Genomic DNA, 19,439 nt, shown 5'->3' with positions numbered 1-19,439 from the left:
AAGTAGGGTCGTGCCATTTAAAATTTTCAACTTAAGGTGGCTGTGGCTTGAAGGGTGGGTGGAGGAACGTTACTTACCATGCCATTTTGATTCCCCCTAAAAACCACCGAAACGGTTTTGAGTGATTCTCAATAACTTTTTTAGTTCTAGAGATATTGCCGATTGCAAGTTTTAAAATTGACACCCTGTATGTTTTTTCATAACTATTGAGTAAAGGTATAAAAACTAGACCAATAAAAGCCTTAAACTTAGTTGCAATTCAGGATACAGCTTCTTTGTTTCCTCTTCTAACAGCCTACAGCAAAAAACATGCAAAAAAAGTGCAAAATTTAAACCCTTACAATATCAAATTTTTTTCAGATAGAATGTTTTTAACATTTTTACCATGTTCTTGGTATCTTACCTTACATGGCATTTTTCTTTTGGGCGCAATTTCTGAAACACCCTGTATTCAAACTACTCAAAACTAAAAAAGGTCATTGTGAATTGTTGACAAATAACTCACTTCCTCGTCGAGATTTCACGACGTTTGCTGAATACTAAAGAGACAAAACGTCAAGAATGTTCCCTTGACGCCAGTCGAAGTTAAAACCACAAAAGTTGGCTGTCGTTTATTTTGTTAATTTTTGGTGGAAGAGAGAGATATTGACATTGTCAGAACAACCTTTGAAGAGTCTTAGGAGAGTATTTACTTTATGGATTTTCGCTAAAGCTTCTCTCGCTGATTAATCGAACAGTAAAGAGTGACTCGAATAAAAAATGTCAGTTCTTTAACTCTTGTCACAACAAACGAAACGGAAACTCCTTTCACGCATGAACGCCATTTGAAGTCTTACTCGAATGGGTAAAAATCCACAAAAATTGTATTTTTATTTAAATTAATAACAAAAATGCAAAACGAAAAATATGGTAATAACTCCTTTCTGTGTCTTTTTCCCTTTACAAAACATCAAAGGGACATCCGGAAATGTAAATAAACGAAACAAATGTTAAAAATGCAACTGTCTTTGACGTTGTACACAAACTCCCACTTAGATGTATGTTAATTTCTAAAGCAATGCATCTAAGACCCTTTTCCCACCGACATCTCTAAGATTAGTGAGGATTAGAACAGCTCTCTACTCCTTAAAAGGGTTGTATTTATAGCCAGATTTCACAGTGAATTAGCCATCCTTGAGTGATGAGCGGAAAACTCATAATTTCGAATTCAACAAAATGTTGAACAAATCGCGTCAGAGTTGCGCAAAAGTTTTAATTAATTAATTGAGCCATAACGAAAGAAATCTATTACAGTAATGACAAAAACAACATTTTTCTCTTCTAGTAGTGGCCATAAATTTTATATACCTAACTCCATCCGGGTAATAACGGTAATTATTACAGAAAGCTTTTCCATCATTTCTCATTTTCGGTCTCCAAGCGAAATTTGCTTGATCAGGAAATCCGATTCTGGCACACTACTCCCCGGTTTTGAACGTGATTCGAGAACAAGTTGATTTTTGCAAAATTGTAAAAAATTCCCACTCTACTAGCTAAAATATCGCAAAAAATCTGTCAAATGTGATAAAATAACACGTGTAACTCCTCTGCAATCCCTCTAATTGTGTGAAATTTTGACCAATCGTCCCTTCAATTATCTCTTCCATTCCCAACCCTCGTCACGTCCCGTAATCTCCCAGCTTCTCTCCGTCGAACATCGCAAATTACACGTCGTAATTCCAGACGAAAGTAAAAACTCGTTTCACTCACCTTCTTTAGTTGTGTCTAAGCTCCGGCGAACAACATGGCCGCGAAGTTTGGTTTTCTTCGATCCCGCGGGAACACAAAACACTACACTCCGCCACTGGACAAAGCACGGATATCATTCTCTCGACACTGGGATAAACAGCAATGTAGGCGACGATAAACAACCTGAAACAAAAACAACAATTATGGAGATGGAGTAAACATGGTTGGGAGTAGTTGACAGGTGGTGGGATAAAAAGAGTTGTTTAATTTTGAAAGAGATTATAATAGAAGAAGAATGTGGTTTAAATATTACAGAGGGGTTGGAGGGTTGGAAAGTGAATTTATCGGATTGAGTAATGGAAGTTTCCGTTTTTAGTGTTTTTATTGAATGGAAGTTTGAGTTTGAAACTCGATTTTCTCTGACACTTTTGTTCTAGTTCTAAACAAAAAAAGTCTTTAAAAAATTATTTACCAAAATAGGGAGATAGCCAGAAGCAAAAAGAAAACAAGAATAATCCGAATTTAACGGATTAATGAAAGTGAATTAATAAGAGGTAAAAATTTTTTAACAAAGCTCTAAGTAAAAAATTTATAGAAGTAATTAGCAAAATAAAAAAGTGATGAATTTTACAAGCAAAAGGTCACAAGACTGAGAAACAACCTAATGAGTAAAAAGCGGTAAACATTAGAAAATATTAAGATTCTACTTTAAAATTTTCAAAAGATTATTAAAAAAACTGTAAGATTTCAAGAACATAAAACTGAAACACTACATAGGTATAAAAGAAATTAAGATTTTAAAAAATTAAAAGAATATAAAAAAATTAAACTGACAGAACAAAAAATCATTAAATGACGTAAATACAATGCAAAAGTTACAAATTGATAGTTATAAAAACAAAAAAATCAGATGTTTCTTTCAATTTTTGTATCTACCTTATACTTCAGTTCTTGATCGTTAGATCTTTAAATTTCTATCGTCCTTTCAATAACATTATGTCATTTTTCAATCTATATAAATTCCTATATTCCATTTTTCATACAAGGTGTTTCACATAACTTTATAAGTACATACAGGATGCGCCAGAACTCGCGTCCCAGAGAAAAATTCCATATAAGGTAAGATACCAGGAACATGAAAAAAATGTTAAAAAAATCTATAAAATTTATAAAAATTTCAAAGTATTAAAAGTTTGAATTTTGCACTTTGACTCTATTTCTGCTGGAAAAATAATTTTCCAAGTTTTTTGCTGCAGGCAAAAGTTTTTGTTCTACAGAAGAGAAAACAAGGAGGCTGTATCCTAAATTTTAATTCTGTTTAATGCTATTTGTGGCTGTTATTGGCAAAATTGTTGTATCCTTACTGAATAATTATAAAAAAAACATATTATTCAAGATCATCAGTATCATTAAATAGACATAAAAAAATGTTAAATGTCAAAAAATAAATGTCTAGATTTTTTGACGGATGGAATTCTTTAAACATTTGTCCCATGTTCCTGGTATTTTATCTTACTTGAAATTTTTCTCTGAGACGCAAGTTATGACACACCCTGTATACATTGTAATAATCGGGTACGAACTCGATTAAAACTATTGAAAAATTGAGAACTTTTCTATAGTTTGTGCACCCATAAAATAACCGGCAAAGTCAATGTCAACATTCTTTGTTAGTTATTTATTGGGATAGATAGATTAGGATCATGTCTACACTTTCATTGCTTGAATACAAGATAGGTTTTTTCAAAAACTCATTAACGAAAATATTGTTAATTTGACAGCCATTATCAAAAGTTTCAAAAAATAAGATAATTAATAGTATATTGCGCAACGAGAGTTGTAAAGAGTTTATTATATACAATTGGATAAGTTACTAACGAGCGACACAGGAGCGAGTGCCGTATATCCACGCGTACGTAATCTCTTTACAACCGAGTAACGTAATATACTATTAATTATATTATTTTTTGACAATTGTTTGATTTTTGTGATCATTGTATTTTGAGGTGTGTCCAAATGTAATGTTATGTATTATTGTATTGTATTATTGAGTATTTCATTTCTTCATATGAATAAATTATTCATTTTTTTTAAAAAGATACAGAAATAGAAACATTAATATTGTGGTAACAAAAAAAACAAAATAAAACAAAAAAGATCAAAATAGATTTTTTTTAAATATTTAATTATTGAAAACTCCAATCATGATAAATTTAATTTAATCTTGTACCACATAATTACCTAGAAAAAATATAATAAAGCCGGAAATTGAATCAAAAAATATGGTCCAAACTAAAATTTCAAAACATCTATAAGAAATTGAAAATATTATAAAAGAAACAATGATTGTATTTTTTTTTGAAATCTAAAGACTAAAAGTATTTAAAAAAACCGAGAAACATAAAGTTTTGAAATACTAAACATTAGAACTAAAAAAATCTTTATGTTACAAGATGATTAACGATGATAGCGAATAAAAAATTAAAAATCAACATAATTATGAAAAACTCAAATCTAAAAAAAAAAATTAACAGATCAAATGATATAGTCAGTAAAACTGATAGTTTACATGGCGAAGCCTAACGTTTATTTTGCCGAACGTAGTGGGTCAAATAATTCAGTTGAGCCACATAAATTTACTTTTATTCCGAATAACATATACTACTTTATTCGCAAACATATTCAGATCGTGAGTAAAATACAACACTTAATTAGCAAGTAAATGGACGAAATAATTAGGACGCTTTACAACTAATGACATCATAACAACGCTTATAAACAAACATCACGCGTCAGTATTGGAATTTGTGTTGAGATTTTCGTGTTCATTGATTTAACTAGTGTTAAAAGTGCAGAATGTCGAATGTTGATGATGATCTACAATGTACAACCTCTCCAGAAATTGTTGAAGCAGGAAAAGAGGCAAGAATGTCAATAATGTCATGATAAAAGTAAAAACACTTAAGCAAATAAACTAAATTTTTACTCCAAAAAGTAAAACATTTAGTAATAAAAGTGGTCACTTTTTGACGTTTGCGGATAAACAAGTAATATAAAATGATGAATAAAAGATTACAAATGTTGCCCATTTTCCCAATTGAAAGTTTTTCTACCAAACGCAATTTTGATTGACATTTTTAATATTAGTATGTTTTAGAATGGTTTGATGAAATAAAAAGATACAGTTTCTTTATTTTGTGGTCTATTTTTGGCTCACATTTAATATTTCATGTCTTCATTACTCTACCACAAAATCAACTCCGATCCATCTCTGCCATCCTTGTCTCACGACAAGACAACTCCATTTATTGCAATTAATCAAAACATTTTGTTGTCGTTATAACCCCTGAACAGGTTAAATTAATTTCGTGTAAAAGCTCGTCTATTCCCATCGTCAATAATCAGATTTAAGACTTTGAAACACATTGACCCACTTTTAGCTTGAAATATTATTATAATAATAATTCGTGATGTCTCTAAAGTGGAGGAAAATATTCCCTTTCATCACAATTTGATAAGAAATTTCTCGAGAAATTGTTGTAACAACATTAGGAAAGTTGAGGCAACTCGATCCGAGAATTAATCGAAACGGTGATCGAAACAACGAGAAAAGTTCCAAATTGGGCTCCTCACTGTTTGTATCAATTTTTCAACGGGAAAATAGGTGGATGTTTGATCTAACAACACGATAAATCAACACAAAGGATCAGATATCGTATCTTCCTGTTATCAAAACACGGTTTGTATATTTAGTTAAGTTCATCTCAGTCAACAGAACACATCTTTATTATAAACTTGGGCATCGGCCAATTGGATTATTTTAAGTAGCCCTACAACCTGGCTCAACTTACGTAAAATCAACAATGAAAAATGATCGTTTTCCACCCTCTCCCGGGTGCATTATTTGTAAATTTGGTTATTTACAAAGAGATATCGAAGCTTCCTGCATAATTTATTCTATTTTGTTGATGGCTACTGCAATTGAGATATGGATCTGAAAGAGAATTACGCTGATTATTGGGAAAGAAGAATGACACGAGGATAGTATGACCTTAAAAGGGACAGTTTAGGGGTGACCTGATACTAAAAATAAAAAGGGATGATTGGTAAGTTTGATTGGAAAGGTACTTTCGATTTTATTTATTATAAATGGGAATGGATTTTTCGGTCATTACTCGAAAGTGGCATTTCTAGTAATGTTTATTTGATTTTTGTGACCCTCGAATGACAAAAAAACTTACTTATGCACAAACCACACCACCAGATATAAAAACTCGTCATTCACACTCGTTTTTTATCGTAGACGGTTTGTGTCGTCAATTTATACAAAAGAAACCACACTAGAATTTAAAAAACTCAATTTTATCCTGAAGAAAAGACCTCGAACGTAATTCGATGAGATTTTTAGTCTTTTAATAATTCAAACTCCATAAAATTACACAATCTTCTCTATAGTCGTTCTGGCCACCAAAACACCATGAAGTCTTTTTTTTAAGTTATTCAAACTTGAGATAATGGACTCTTGCTTTAGTTTATCAATCTTTAAAACTTCTAATACATGATCTTTCTTTCCAGTCCTTATAGGTATACTATTTTCTATATTAATGTGCATCAAGTAGGCTGTAGAAGTCAAAATGCATCTTTAACTTAAAGGCCGATTCACACAAAGTGTCATTAATGTCCATTCACAACAAATTTAACCACATCATTAATGACACAAATCTTTACGTTGTTAATTTTAATTATTTTTTGCTACCTGGGGTACACATTTATTTGAAAAAATCATTTTTATGGAAGATTGAGGTTAGGATTGTTTGAATTTTTGCATTGTTGCCACTTTAAAGTAAGTATATTTTTATACACACTTGAGTTTTTGATCTTCCAAACTTCAATTCTTTATTTTTATAACCCTCAAATGACGAAAATTTAACAAGAATTTAAGAAAACCACAAAAAGCATTGTTTTCTCTTTGGAAAAACGTCTATTTTCCAATCATATTAAAAAAATTGTGTACTTTTCTCATACGTTTTCAGTTTCACGTCAACTGTGGAGAAAATTGAAAATTGTAGAGAAAGTGTTTAATTTTCTCCAGTTGTGGGGAATATTGAAAAAAAATGGTTAAATGTGTGTGCTGACAATAAAAAGAAAATATAAAATAAAATATTAGTTATTATTTAAGATTAGAAAAAATATAGTATTCACTCGTGAGAAATGGCCATTTCCACTCAGATGAATTACTCCACTCGCCTTCGTGGAAATCGCTAACTTTCTCACTCGATGAATGATATACTATTGTTACGATTTTTACGATTCTTCCTCTTTTCATCCAGTCTTTTCCCCTAATCTTTAAATTTTCCACTCTTTGTAAACTTGCTTCAAGTTTCAATCGTTCAAATAATCGATTTCGAGTCTTTTAATAATTTAAACTACATAAAACACACCATTCAGTCTTTTCTTTTAATTATTCAAACTTGGGATAATGGATACTCTTCTTTTAGTTTATCAATCTTTAAAATTTATAATAACATACAATCTTTCTTTTCAGTCTTTACATTTCTATACCCACTCTTTAAAAATCTTTACATCTTTCAAAGTGCTACGCAGTGTTTTTCCAATTTTTTTAATCTTCTACTCTTTAAGGCCTTGGTTCAATTTTCGTAACCAATTTTCAGTCTATTAATCTTTCATACTTAAAATACATAATCTTTCTTTAAGTCATACGATATCCCACTCTTAGTATCTTTATCACCATCTCTTTTTCAAACTTTTTTATTCCGTTTAATACACTACAAAGTCTTTAGTCTTTACTAATCTAATCTTTTATCTAATATTTCAGATTTTCTGATCATTTCATAAAATAATCGATTTCTAGTCTTTTAATTATGCAAACTACATAAAATACGCCATTCAGTTTTTTTTTATTGAAATTATTCAAACTTGAGATAATTAATACACTCTTGTTTTAGTTTATCAATCTTTATAATTTATAATAGCACACGATCTTTCTTTTCAGTCTTTACATTTTTATACACACTTCAGTCTTTGTTCTTCCAATCTTTCACTCTTTAAAAATGTTTAGATCTTTCAAAGTGCTACGCAGTGTTTCTCCAATTTTTTTAATCTTCTACTCTTAAGGCCTTGTTTCAATTTTCGTAACCAATTTTCAGTCTATTAATCTTTCATACTTAAAATACGTAATCTTTTTTTAAGTCATACGATATCCCCTCTTAGTATCTTTATCACCATCTCTTTTTCACACTTCTTAATTCCGTTTAATACACTACAAAGTCTTTAGTCTTTACTAATTTAATCTTTTATCTCGCAATCTTTCAGATTTGCGGATCATTTAAACAACATAATTATCTCAATCTTACAAACAGCCTTTGCGTAAATTTATTCAGTTTTTGGTGTTATATTTTTAATTTTTTTGCATTGATTTTTGCCCAATTCCTCTCATCCCTTCGTTACGTCAATAATGAACTGATATAATTTTCAATCTATAAAAAATCATCCCCCAATCCCAGACTAGACACTGACCCACTTTTGGCAGAGACAACCAATCCAGTTAGCTACAAAAGGCGGGACTTGGAGGAAAAATCGCTTTTTATACGTCTGCAAGGATCGATAGAGTAGTTAATTATTAAAATGTATCTAGCGCTACAAACAAAATTAATTTAAATTCGTAAAAATAACTTTCGAATTCATTGTGACATTTAGACATTAACGAGATTCTGGAAGTTGATTGGTCGGAACTGATAGCCTTGTAACCAATCGTATCGGACAAAACGGCCGCTTATTTTTGAATTAAATGTCAGTCACTTTTTTTTAAATTTTTTATCAAGGCAAACGAACGAAACGAACGAAACGAACTCACATACATAATACGTGCTTCGAATTATAAAAAAACGAAGAAATCAATAATTGATTTGTTGGGATGGAAAAATGGTGTAAAAACCTAATTAATAAAGCTCGATCGGAAACAACGCGTACAAAGGCAGTAATTAAAAGGCTATCAGAGTGTCAAAATTTATTCCTGACATGATAACATATTTATAATCTGTGGTAATTTCTTTCGTTTGTGTACGTACGCGGGTCGATACAGAATGTAATTAGGTGTAATCGAGATAAAACATATTATTATCGTGTTGTTGAGCATTTTTCCTAGACTTGAAAAACTCTCAATCATTTTTTTTTCGGTGTTAAATGACAGTAAGAAAACATAGGGAAGCTGATATTTCGACAAAAAGTACATCAAGTTTTTCGCTATTCAAGCAAGTAAGCTAAGCTGTCATTCACGTCGAGAGCAAATGCAAATAAAAAGGTTTGTGGGGTTTGGACAAGTGGAAAATGCATTAATCAAAGTCGGCGACTTTATCCACTTTTCACATATATACAAGACAGGTTTTTAGCTCGAAATCAGAAAGAAAAAATATGTATTTACAAAAACGCATTTTGTATTTCTGATATTTTATTTTTAAATTTACAAGTTTTTAACCTCTTATTTTAACACCCTATCCTTTACTGTTATCTTACAAACGTCTTTCAATCTTTAAATATTTTCTTCTTAGTCTTTAGATCTTTGTCTATTTATATTTTATTGTTCCATTGTTAAACATACAGTCTTTATCACCTGATTTAGTTTCTTATATACTCCGAATATGAACTCGCGCCACAGAGAAAAATGTCGTGTAAGGTATGATACCACGAAAATGGAAAAAATGTTAAAAAAAATCTATCTATAAGAATTTCAATGTTATGAGAGTTTAAATTTTAAACTTTGACTATTTATTTCTGTAAGAAAAATAATTTTCCAAGTTTTTTTTGCTACAGGCTATTAGAAGAGGAAACAAGGAAGCAGTATCCTAAAATTGTAACTGTGTTTAATGTTATTTGTGGCTTTTCTTGGCAAAATTTTTGTACCTTTACTAAACAATTATAAAAAAAAACAAATACAAGATCATCAGTATCATTAAATAAAGATTTGTCAACAAGAAATTACCACCTAGGATTTGAATTTTTAGGAAAATTACGTTATTCATGTTGTTTGTAACTAGAATTTTCAGAAGTAATTTTGAATGCCTAGGGTTGGTTACCCCTTGTTGTTGACGGTTGACGTCTTCTGTCAACCTGCTGTCAACTATTAAATGAATTATCCATACAAGCTGACAGGTGTCTTAACCTAAATTTTGACACTAGTTACGATATCTTTTGTTTGTCACCAGAAACCAACCTAACCAAATTTATGGCAACCTAATCACGAAAATCCCTAAATCATAGGGAGTAATTTCTTGTTGATACGACAATATACATAAAGAAATGTCAAATGTCAAAGAGTAAATGTCAAAATTTTTTGAAAGATAGAATTTTTTAAACAAATATTTCCATGTTCCTGGTATCTTATCTTACTTGAAATTTTTCTATGGGGCACGAGTTCTAACACATATATCCTGTATCTTTCTATTTGTGGATCAGCTACGAATTTTCAGTTATTCTTTATATTTTCTTGTTTAAAATTTCAAGTCTGATGTTTTAATTTCAAATTTAGATTATTGCAAGTTAGGCCCGTATCTAGAGGGGGGGCAAGTAGGGCTCAGCCCCACTTTAACCTTTGTCCTTGCTAGCAACTTTTTTTAAAAATAATAACGTATAAAATTGTAATACAGACTGAATCAAAAGTAACGCACAAAAATCATGTCTTTGTTGTAAGTCACTTTTCAAAAAAGAATCCTCGAAAAGGTCGATTTTATTTTTTTTAATGCTATATTTTGACACTATAGCAACATTTATGACGTCATTCGTTTTCGAGTAATGACGTCATTTTTATTTTTTTTAATGTCAACCGATATTTTTCATTACTGTTTTAGATAGTACACATCATTAACTTTCTGGTAAGCATTAAAAAATTCAAAAAAATAAAGCAAAAAAATGCAATGAAAAGAAGAAAACAAAATAAAAAAACAAAAGAGTTATAGAAAGTTTTATACAAAGAGCTTAATCTTCTTATTCTCGATTTACTTTATAAGGGATGATTGTTTTTTGTTTTTTGTGTTTAGGTTTCATATTAAGTGTTTTCAAGCTAATTATTTAAAAAAATATAAAATAAACAATTGCCTCTTATAAAATAAAGCAAGAACAAAAAATAAAGCCTTTTGTGTTTAATTGTCAATATTTTTTTTATTTTTTAAAATTCTTTTTTTAAGTTTTAATTTATTATTTTTTTATTACCAGAAAGATAAGATGTGTGCATGCTATTTAAGAAAGTGATCAAAAAAAGATCAATTGTCATTAAAAAAAATTAAAAATGACGACATAACTCAAAAACGAATGACGTCATAAATGTCGAAATATAGTATTTAAAAAAATAAAATCGACATGATCGAGGATTTTTTTGAAGAAACTGCAGAACTGTTCTAGCCCTACTAAAAATTGTTTCTATCTACAGGCCTGTTGCGACTATCTTTATATTTTTTATCTTCTCTTAATTCCAATATTTTCATCCTTTCGAGACATTCAACTTATCTTCATATTTTTAATCTTTCAAAGTTTTTTTACATACTTTTCCAAGCTTCATATTCTCAAATTCTTCAATCTTCCAAGTTATATTCCTATCTTTATACTGTTAAAGTTTGTTATTTTGTAAATATGGTTACAAGAATTTCTCATAGTCAAACCATATTTTTTTCAAACCTCCAAGTATTCTATCTTAAATGTTCAAGATGTAATCTTTAAATATCTGAATCTTTATACCTTTTAGGCCTTTAACTTACTTAAAAACTTTACTTTCTAAGAGCTTTATAATATTTAAAGATTAAAGCTGTTGTGCAATCTTTCTCTTTTTAAAATTTTAAAACTATGGATCTTTGAATCTTTATCCTTTTGATTAGAGTTTGAAAATTTCGAGTTTCTCCTGAATTTTTCGTTTTGCTCTTAATCTTTAAACCTTTATGTTAGTGTTCAAATTTTACAACTCAGACTAATTTACAAATTTTAGACAGTAATTACGTAAATGAAACTACATTAAACACTGAAAGAATTACAAATTAGTCCAGAAACACGATTATCTCCATTCGAATAAAAAACACAATTTTAGTCAAATAAGATAATTGTCTAATTTGCTTCCATCTCATTATTTCAAGCAGCCAATTTAATTAAGCCAATTTTTCGAAATTTACTTTTCCAAGAAATGTCGATTCCACTCTCAAATTCACCCAAGTAACACTTAGTCAAACTTCTCAAAGTTTAACAGAACACAATTCAATAACCGACTAATGATAGGAGTGTTATAGTACAATATGTTAAATGTCGCAGGGAACAATTAATTAATTCCTACGGTTACTGAAATTCAAATTAATTAATAACATTAGCGAAAAGTAAGTTGATATGATTGGTGATGATAAGCTTCTAATGTCTCTTTTATCTATGAGATAAAGATAACAAAATCAATATTTTCGCTAAATTTGAAAAAAGAAACAACAACGAATAAATCTCTGTAGAATTCTTCCATAAATATCCATTAATGTCACACTGCGAAAATAATGAGTACATCTAATTAGCTCGCCGAAATTTATTTCCCCACCCTGTATGTATAAATCACCACGTTATTTCCCCACCCCCAACTATCAATTGAAATAATTTAATACAAACCTGGAAGAGGAATTATTGACGAAAAAACGACACAAAAACCACTAATTACACAAATACCAGCACAGGAAATAACGTGATAGCGAAAACTCGAACGCACTGATAAAGCGCCTGTAAAACGACCGCGAAATGAACAAGTGTGCGTTGGAGACGCGTCGAGTTGGCATCGGGACGCGTGCACGACTGTCGACGCCGCCTCCACGGGACGGCGGCGGCGACGAGGACGCAGGACGACGCTCCCGAAACGGGTCAAAGAAATTGGCACGCAAAAATGGAAACAATTCACAAATAATAGACGAACAGGCTTGGACAACCACACACTCATAAGAAAAAGTATACAGGGTGTGTCAGAACTCGCGCCCCAGAGAAAAATTTCAAGTAAGATAAGATACCAGGAACATGGACAAAATGTTTAAAAAATTCTATCTGTCAAAAAATTTTGACATTGATTTTTTGACGTTTGATATTTTTTATGTCTAAAGTCCATTTTTTTTAAACAATTGTCAAAGTGTTGTCATGTTGGTATCAGCTACTAGTTATTTGATGTTATTACGTTGGCAACGTAAAATGTCAATTGAATGTCAGCCGTTTTGTTATGAAGGCGCTTGCGTTACTGAAGCCGCAATTACTTTTAAATTTAAAATAAAAAGTACAACGTAAAGGTCACAGAAAATGTTGAAGATGGAATTGGTTGATATAAGAATTATTTCTGTGACGTTGCAGATGGCAGGAATACGCTGCCCCGAAAAGAGGCCTTTTAGAACAGAACTATTACGAAAAGGTGTTTTGAGAATTCTACCATTTTTGAGGAAATTAATACGATAACGAGTCAGTCTTAGCCCAGCTCTCGTACGAGTTAATTGAATTATAATAAATAATAATTGTTCAAATAAATTAATGTAAAATTGTGTTTTATCTCAACAGGAGTCTCATGAGCTTCCAAAAGTAAGGATTTCGACACTAACACAACAAGAAAAATAGCGATAATTAGATTTTGTGAATGTATGCAGTAGTAGTTGCATTTTTCCGTGTCCTTATCGTTCTTATTTCTTGTCTTTTGGTAAAAAATTTGCTTCTACGTGACATTTGAAAATTACTAACATAACCTCAAATCTAATCTAGGCAGATTTAATTATACAGCTGTTCCGAAAAGAAAGGTTTTAGGGTGGTACAGACTGCTGGTCTTTGAGAGAATTTTGACATTGACAATTGTTTTTAAAAAAAATGGACTTTATTTAATGATACTGATGATCTTGTTATACAGAGTGTCCTAGCGAGTTAAACAAGTCCGTTAGTGACCTTTAAATAGTAAACTTTTAAAAAATTATATAGGGTATTGATAAATATTAATCTAGTCCATCGCCTAAAATTATTTTCAACTATATAGCGTGTCTCAAAAATAAGTTACAATACAAAATTGTGTTATTTTAAATTAAACATCATATGTTTTTCACTTCACTTTTGGATGTAGATTCTTATGACAATGTTTTTAAGTTAAACTTTTATTGGTCGATTTTACTTAGTTTTAAAAATAAGATGTTTTTTTTGACGAAAACGTGCACTTTTTAAAAATTTATTACACAAAAACTAAGACATCTAGATTTTTTTTACTACCGCAAAGAAGAATGTAGAAGCTATAATGTTGTAACATTTTTTTAGTACGTTGCATTTGCAAAGATAAAAAAATGAAGGCGTTTGTTAAAAGTTCAATATCTTAAAAAAATTAAATGGAACACCCTATTTATTGTTTTTGCATTTAAAAGATTATTAAATCGTCTTTTTCTTTTTCGATGTTAGAATAAGTCTATTCCAGCACCCAAATGACGTCATTTGAGTGTTGGAATAAGTCGTTGGCGTTAATTTAATTTTAGTGACAAACTTTCTTCACAATTCATTTCCAAATGTGAAAATTAGAATAATTTTTATTTTTTACAGCTGCCTAAAATTATTCCACATAAATGTCGCCAACCATCACAAAATTCTCTAGAAAAATTAATAATTAAAATTTTCGTTTTTTAATTTATAAAGCGGCAAAATAAAAAAATAGTATAAAGCACTTGTTGCAGAAGGTTCTTCAAGCACTCATTTGTTCCTCAACTCGCCGCTACGCGACTCGTTTCGGAATTTCAAATTTGTGCTTGAATAAGATACCTTCTGCAACTTGTACTTTAATATACTATTCTAAAATTATTTACTTGGGTGGCTATAATCAATAACTAAAAAGATATTTAACGTTAAACATTAAAAAAAATAATGACTATTGTTTTAGTAACCAAAAAGTGCACAGTTGCACAAGAGATGGAAGAAATATCACTTAATATTACATTTTTGTTAAACTAAATCCATTATTCTTCATTTTTACAATAAAATAATTAGAATTTCAGTATTTATAACAATTTTTAGAATCTGTGGATAAATCAACGGATAAGTGATCCGTGGTGAAATTGCTAAGGTTGCCATACCTACAATTAATATTGAATGTTAAATATCTTTTCATTTATCAATTCTACACATTAAAAGTTTATTTTTTTAGGTAGACAATTTATCAATCTATTAGATGCAAAAATAAAAAATAGTGTGTTCCATTTAAATTTTTTAAGTTATTTAATTTTTAACAAACTTCTTAATTTATTAATCTTTATAAATGCAAAACACTAAAAAATTGCTACAGCTTTAAGTTATGTACTTTCTTCTTTGCAGAAGTAAGAAAAAAAATTTTCTAGCTGTCTTAGTTTTGGTGTAATGAATTTAAAAAAAAAGCATGTTTTCGTCAAAAAAAAAACGTCTGGTTTCTAAAACTAAGTGAAATCGACTAATAAAAGTTTAGCGTAAAAACATTGTTTTAAAAGGCTACATCCAAAAATGCAAAAAACATACGGTGTTTCATTTAAAAAAAACACAAGTTTGTATCGTAGCTTATTTTTGGGACATGCTGTATGGTTGAAAATAATTTTAGGTGATGCACTAGATTAGGGCGCGAGTTATGACGCAGTTCAAATTCAAAATTCTAGTTAAACATTTTATTTTTCTTTAGTAAGAAGCAAATTAAATTGCACTTAAATGTCGATTGTTTAATTAATAATAAATATTGATTAATGTATTTGCTCGACTTTAGAAAACCAGTTAATTAAAACACCCCATACCTGCCATTTAACCGGAATAAATACATTTCCAACTCTATTCAAAACATTGCCTTATATAACATTTTTCTCTAGTTTTCTATACTTCTTTCTGGGCATTTTTATTCCATTAAGGTTAAGTTAAATTGAGCGGAAAAGGGTAGTAGCCAGTAATAAAATACAAAGTCGTAACTGCTCATCTATTATTTCCATAATTAATGCCTCATATCATAAATTTTGACCATTTTTTAATTCTATCATTAAGTTTCCGGTTCATAGAGCTTTTTCCCGGGCTAATTAAACAGGTATTCTCATTACATAATGCTTTAAAATTTTCATTTGAATCGATTTAGTAAACACACCGACCATTTTAAATGTTATAGCGTACTTAACAAGGGAATAAATTTACTTGAAAATTGGTCAAAGTTATTTATAATTCAAAGGCTGTGCGTGTGACGGTTAATGGATTAATTAATACAAACAGATTTTTCGACGTTGTCACCGGTATTACAAAACCCTAATTGAGTTTATTGATTTTGACGATTATCGCAAAAAGTCTGAATTTAGAGAGAAAGTTTCATTAAATCCCCGCATATTTAGCCCTTTTCTATGCCACGAAAACTCTATTCATTTCAAATAAAAGAACGAAGGAAAGCCGGTTCTAAAGAAGTTTTAATACATTCACTGAGCACAAACATTTATTTTTTTCCTCTTTAAGTAGGCGCACTTAAATTCAGCTTGTACAAATGCATATACCTACACATATTATAACAAAGAAACTTAAAAAAATAAAAACTTGTAAGCTTGAAAACGAAATAATTTCAAAACTGAGGCCGCAAAAATCTGAAAAATGGTAATCAGAGAAGAAAAAACTCAAAAATTGAAACTATAGATAATTTAACAGTGCGAACTTCCTTTCAATCTGGCATAGAGGGTGATTCATCTGAGCTGTCCATCCCGTATTTGACCGGTCATCTACACTAAATCATTATGTATATTTTTTAGCTACCAAACTTGTTTTTATAAACAAAATATGCGAATTAAATTGTCAATTTTCAAATTTAACAACCGAAAACCTAAGAATTACAAAAACAAATAAGTGTGCATTTAGAAGCTTAGAAATGTTCTAGAACGTAAAATTAAAATTTGGAAAATACAGGGTCATTCCAGTCGATCATCCTGTACATTTTCAGGTTGCTGTATTTCCATTTACAAATTATTTTCATGGCCACAACTGTCTCCCAAATAACAACTTTTCTAATTAACTACCCTCAAAATCCTCGGATTAATTTTAAACTAATTTGTCAGTCAAGAGTCCATCAATCTTCAAGCTACCAAACTCGCCAATTTATTTAATTAATTCACAATTGACTTAACCCTTTTCTCGTTATAATTCCTCTCTGGAAAATATACAAGTAAAAAATTCGAGTTCGAGATACAAAACGGTACATGTTCGGAATATCTAACTTTTCCTTTTCCCGAATTCGATTTCGCTTTGTCTTCAACCCTCGTTGCATATGCGAATAAATTAATACACAGTGCTTGTCGAGAGGGTTGAAGTGGGCGGAAATGACGCCACAACAGATTCATTAAGATTAAGTATTTGAGATTTTTTATGAGATTTTGATAAATTTGAACGCGTCTTAAAGCGTTGCAAATTAATAATGATCTTGTTCGCTGCGAGGAAAAGTTGGAAAACGAGTTGGAATGTTTTTAACAGATTAATTGGCCCAAGGGGTAATTAGTTAAGACGCAGACAAGATAATTCGGTCATTTTTATTAATAAAACAGAAGATTCGTTAATATTATAATAATTGTCATAATTTGTTAGTGTTTTTCTTTTGGTTTTCCTCTTGTGTCAAAATTATTTCACTATTTCTCAAAACTATTTCCCACCTACGTCGCTTTGACATTAGCATATCAAATGAAATTGTTTTGAATTATAATGAAATACATACAGAAGAGGAAAACCAAACTATATTTTTTTATTATTCAAGTGCATTTTTCCAATAGACGATTATATAAAAATTGCTTCTAAATTCCACTCAAAATTCACGATCTGTGTCACGTGCTGTGCTACAAGTTAGCTAGGTTCAAATTTATATTTAAACATAAAAAATTCCATTTTTAATGCTATTCACGTTTTTACTACGTTCTTCGAGTTCAAATAGTCGAGCAGAAAATTACATTTTTTTATTCAATTTATACGATGCATTTTGTACGTAGGTGGAATAAAAATATCATATTTTTTTAATCGTTGTTAATGTGCATTATGTAATTCAATACGATATTGATGTTTGATTTTCTCTTATGAGAAAATGGTGATTTATGCTTTTTTAGATAAAAATCAGAGTTTGCAATCGAGCGAAAATATGTTGTTGCAGAATTAATGAAGCAAAATATTTACCGGGGAAATAAATTTAATGTAGGGAATGTCCCAAAACATTGTAACAGAAAAAAAAAGTCGTACAGCAACGTAATTAAAAACTCGTATATCGGGTGTCCCAGGTTGCCTGTCGCACCCTTATAACTTGGTTATTTCAAATAATACGCCCATAAAGTATATATTTTTGTAAATCGCACATCAAACTGCATTAAATGCCGCTGTCAAACTGGCGTAAAAATGACATGTGTCAAAATAACGATAGTCAACTGTTTTTTTTTTTTTAACTAGGATGGTATATTTTTGGTTACATATTTTAATAGAATATGTTTTTCTGAATACGTGTTTGTACAAACATTTGATTTTTAATGACAAGATTTTTTTTTTAAATAAGTAAACATACTGTGACTTGTAAAAATAAATAATAAGGAAATTTAATGAACAGTAGTACTTTGTTTTGACATAAAAAAAATTACATTTAGAGTACTGTCAAGAACTGATTTTGTGACTTACTTGTTGATTTTGTTTTTTATAGATATCTTTTTTTTAGTCAAACGTAAACACTTTTGATAAACTTATTCATTTTATTATAGTTCCAGTTAAATCTGTTGGGCTTGCATGCATACAATAAGTTCTACATAGAGCACAAATATGTAGAAACAGAAGAAGGTTAATTCGAGCATTTAATATAAATAAATAATTTTAAAAATGTCATTTATTTTTGAGAAAACAGTAATTAAAAAATAAACACAATATTTTGAATTATGTTTTTTTTTTTAGGTAATTGCGTTAAAAAAACGAGGCTTTCGTTCACAACTGACAGTTCTCTAAATGTCATTTTTTTTGTCATGAAAAAAAGTACTACATATCATTTATTAATTTTCCTTATTATTAATTTTAACAAGTCACAGCATGTTTATTTATTTAAAAAAGAACTTGTCACTAAAAATTAAATATTTCTGCATACACATGTTCAGAAAAACATGTTCTTCTAAAATATGTAACCAAACATATACTGTCCTATTTAAAAAAAAAAAAAACAGTTGACTATCGTTATTTTAACAAATGTCATTTTTACTCTAGTTTAACAGCGGTATTTAATACAGTTTGATGTGCGATTTACGAAAATCTACACTTTATGAGGCTTATTATTTGAAATAACCAAGTTATAGAAGTGCGACAGGCAATCTGGGACACCCGGTATATAAAAATAAAACTATTTTTTTACAATCATGTATGAAATTCTATTTTTAATAGATTTTTTAAATAAATAAATGATACAAAATCAATTATCCATCACTGAAGTATGAAAAGATTACTTAGAGTAAAATATGAAAATTCAAAAAATAGTGTGAACTGATGAATAACATCAAAATAAGTAGCTTCAAGTCTTCACGATTCTACTTCCGATTTGTTTATGATTCTCAACAACGTACCATTGAGTTGATGCACGACTTTCTGAGCACTCTGTATACACGGGATCCAAACTCACACGTATCAATAACATAAACGTCTAACAATTAATTCTGGGACACTCTGTATGCAAGTTTAACAGTATTTCAAACAAA

The 19,439-nt window shown here is 29.9% G+C and overlaps 1 protein-coding gene across 1 annotated transcript in view; it reads right to left on the bottom strand.

The window, feature by feature from the left end:
- LOC123008686 (synaptotagmin-7) overlaps positions 1-12,539 on the bottom strand; it is a 131,346-nt gene extending 118,807 nt beyond the window's left edge. The window contains exons 1-2 of the mRNA XM_044404644.1: positions 12,373-12,539; positions 1,750-1,911 (exon numbers count right to left, since the gene is read on the bottom strand). The gene's annotated coding sequence lies outside the window, so the exon portion shown is untranslated. The remainder of the gene's footprint in view (positions 1-1,749; positions 1,912-12,372) is intronic.
- Between the last annotated feature and the right edge of the window lie 6,900 nt (positions 12,540-19,439).

The sequence above is a fragment of the Tribolium madens genome, unplaced genomic scaffold (assembly GCF_015345945.1).
Source record: "Tribolium madens isolate multiple individuals breed KSU strain unplaced genomic scaffold, Tmad_KSU_1.1 Scaffold_71;HRSCAF=194;Tcas5.2_LG6, whole genome shotgun sequence".
In the NCBI taxonomy this organism is placed as follows: domain Eukaryota; kingdom Metazoa; phylum Arthropoda; class Insecta; order Coleoptera; family Tenebrionidae; genus Tribolium; species Tribolium madens.
The sequence above is the reverse complement of the archived record's forward strand: the minus strand, read 5'-3'. Positions and strand labels throughout refer to the sequence as shown.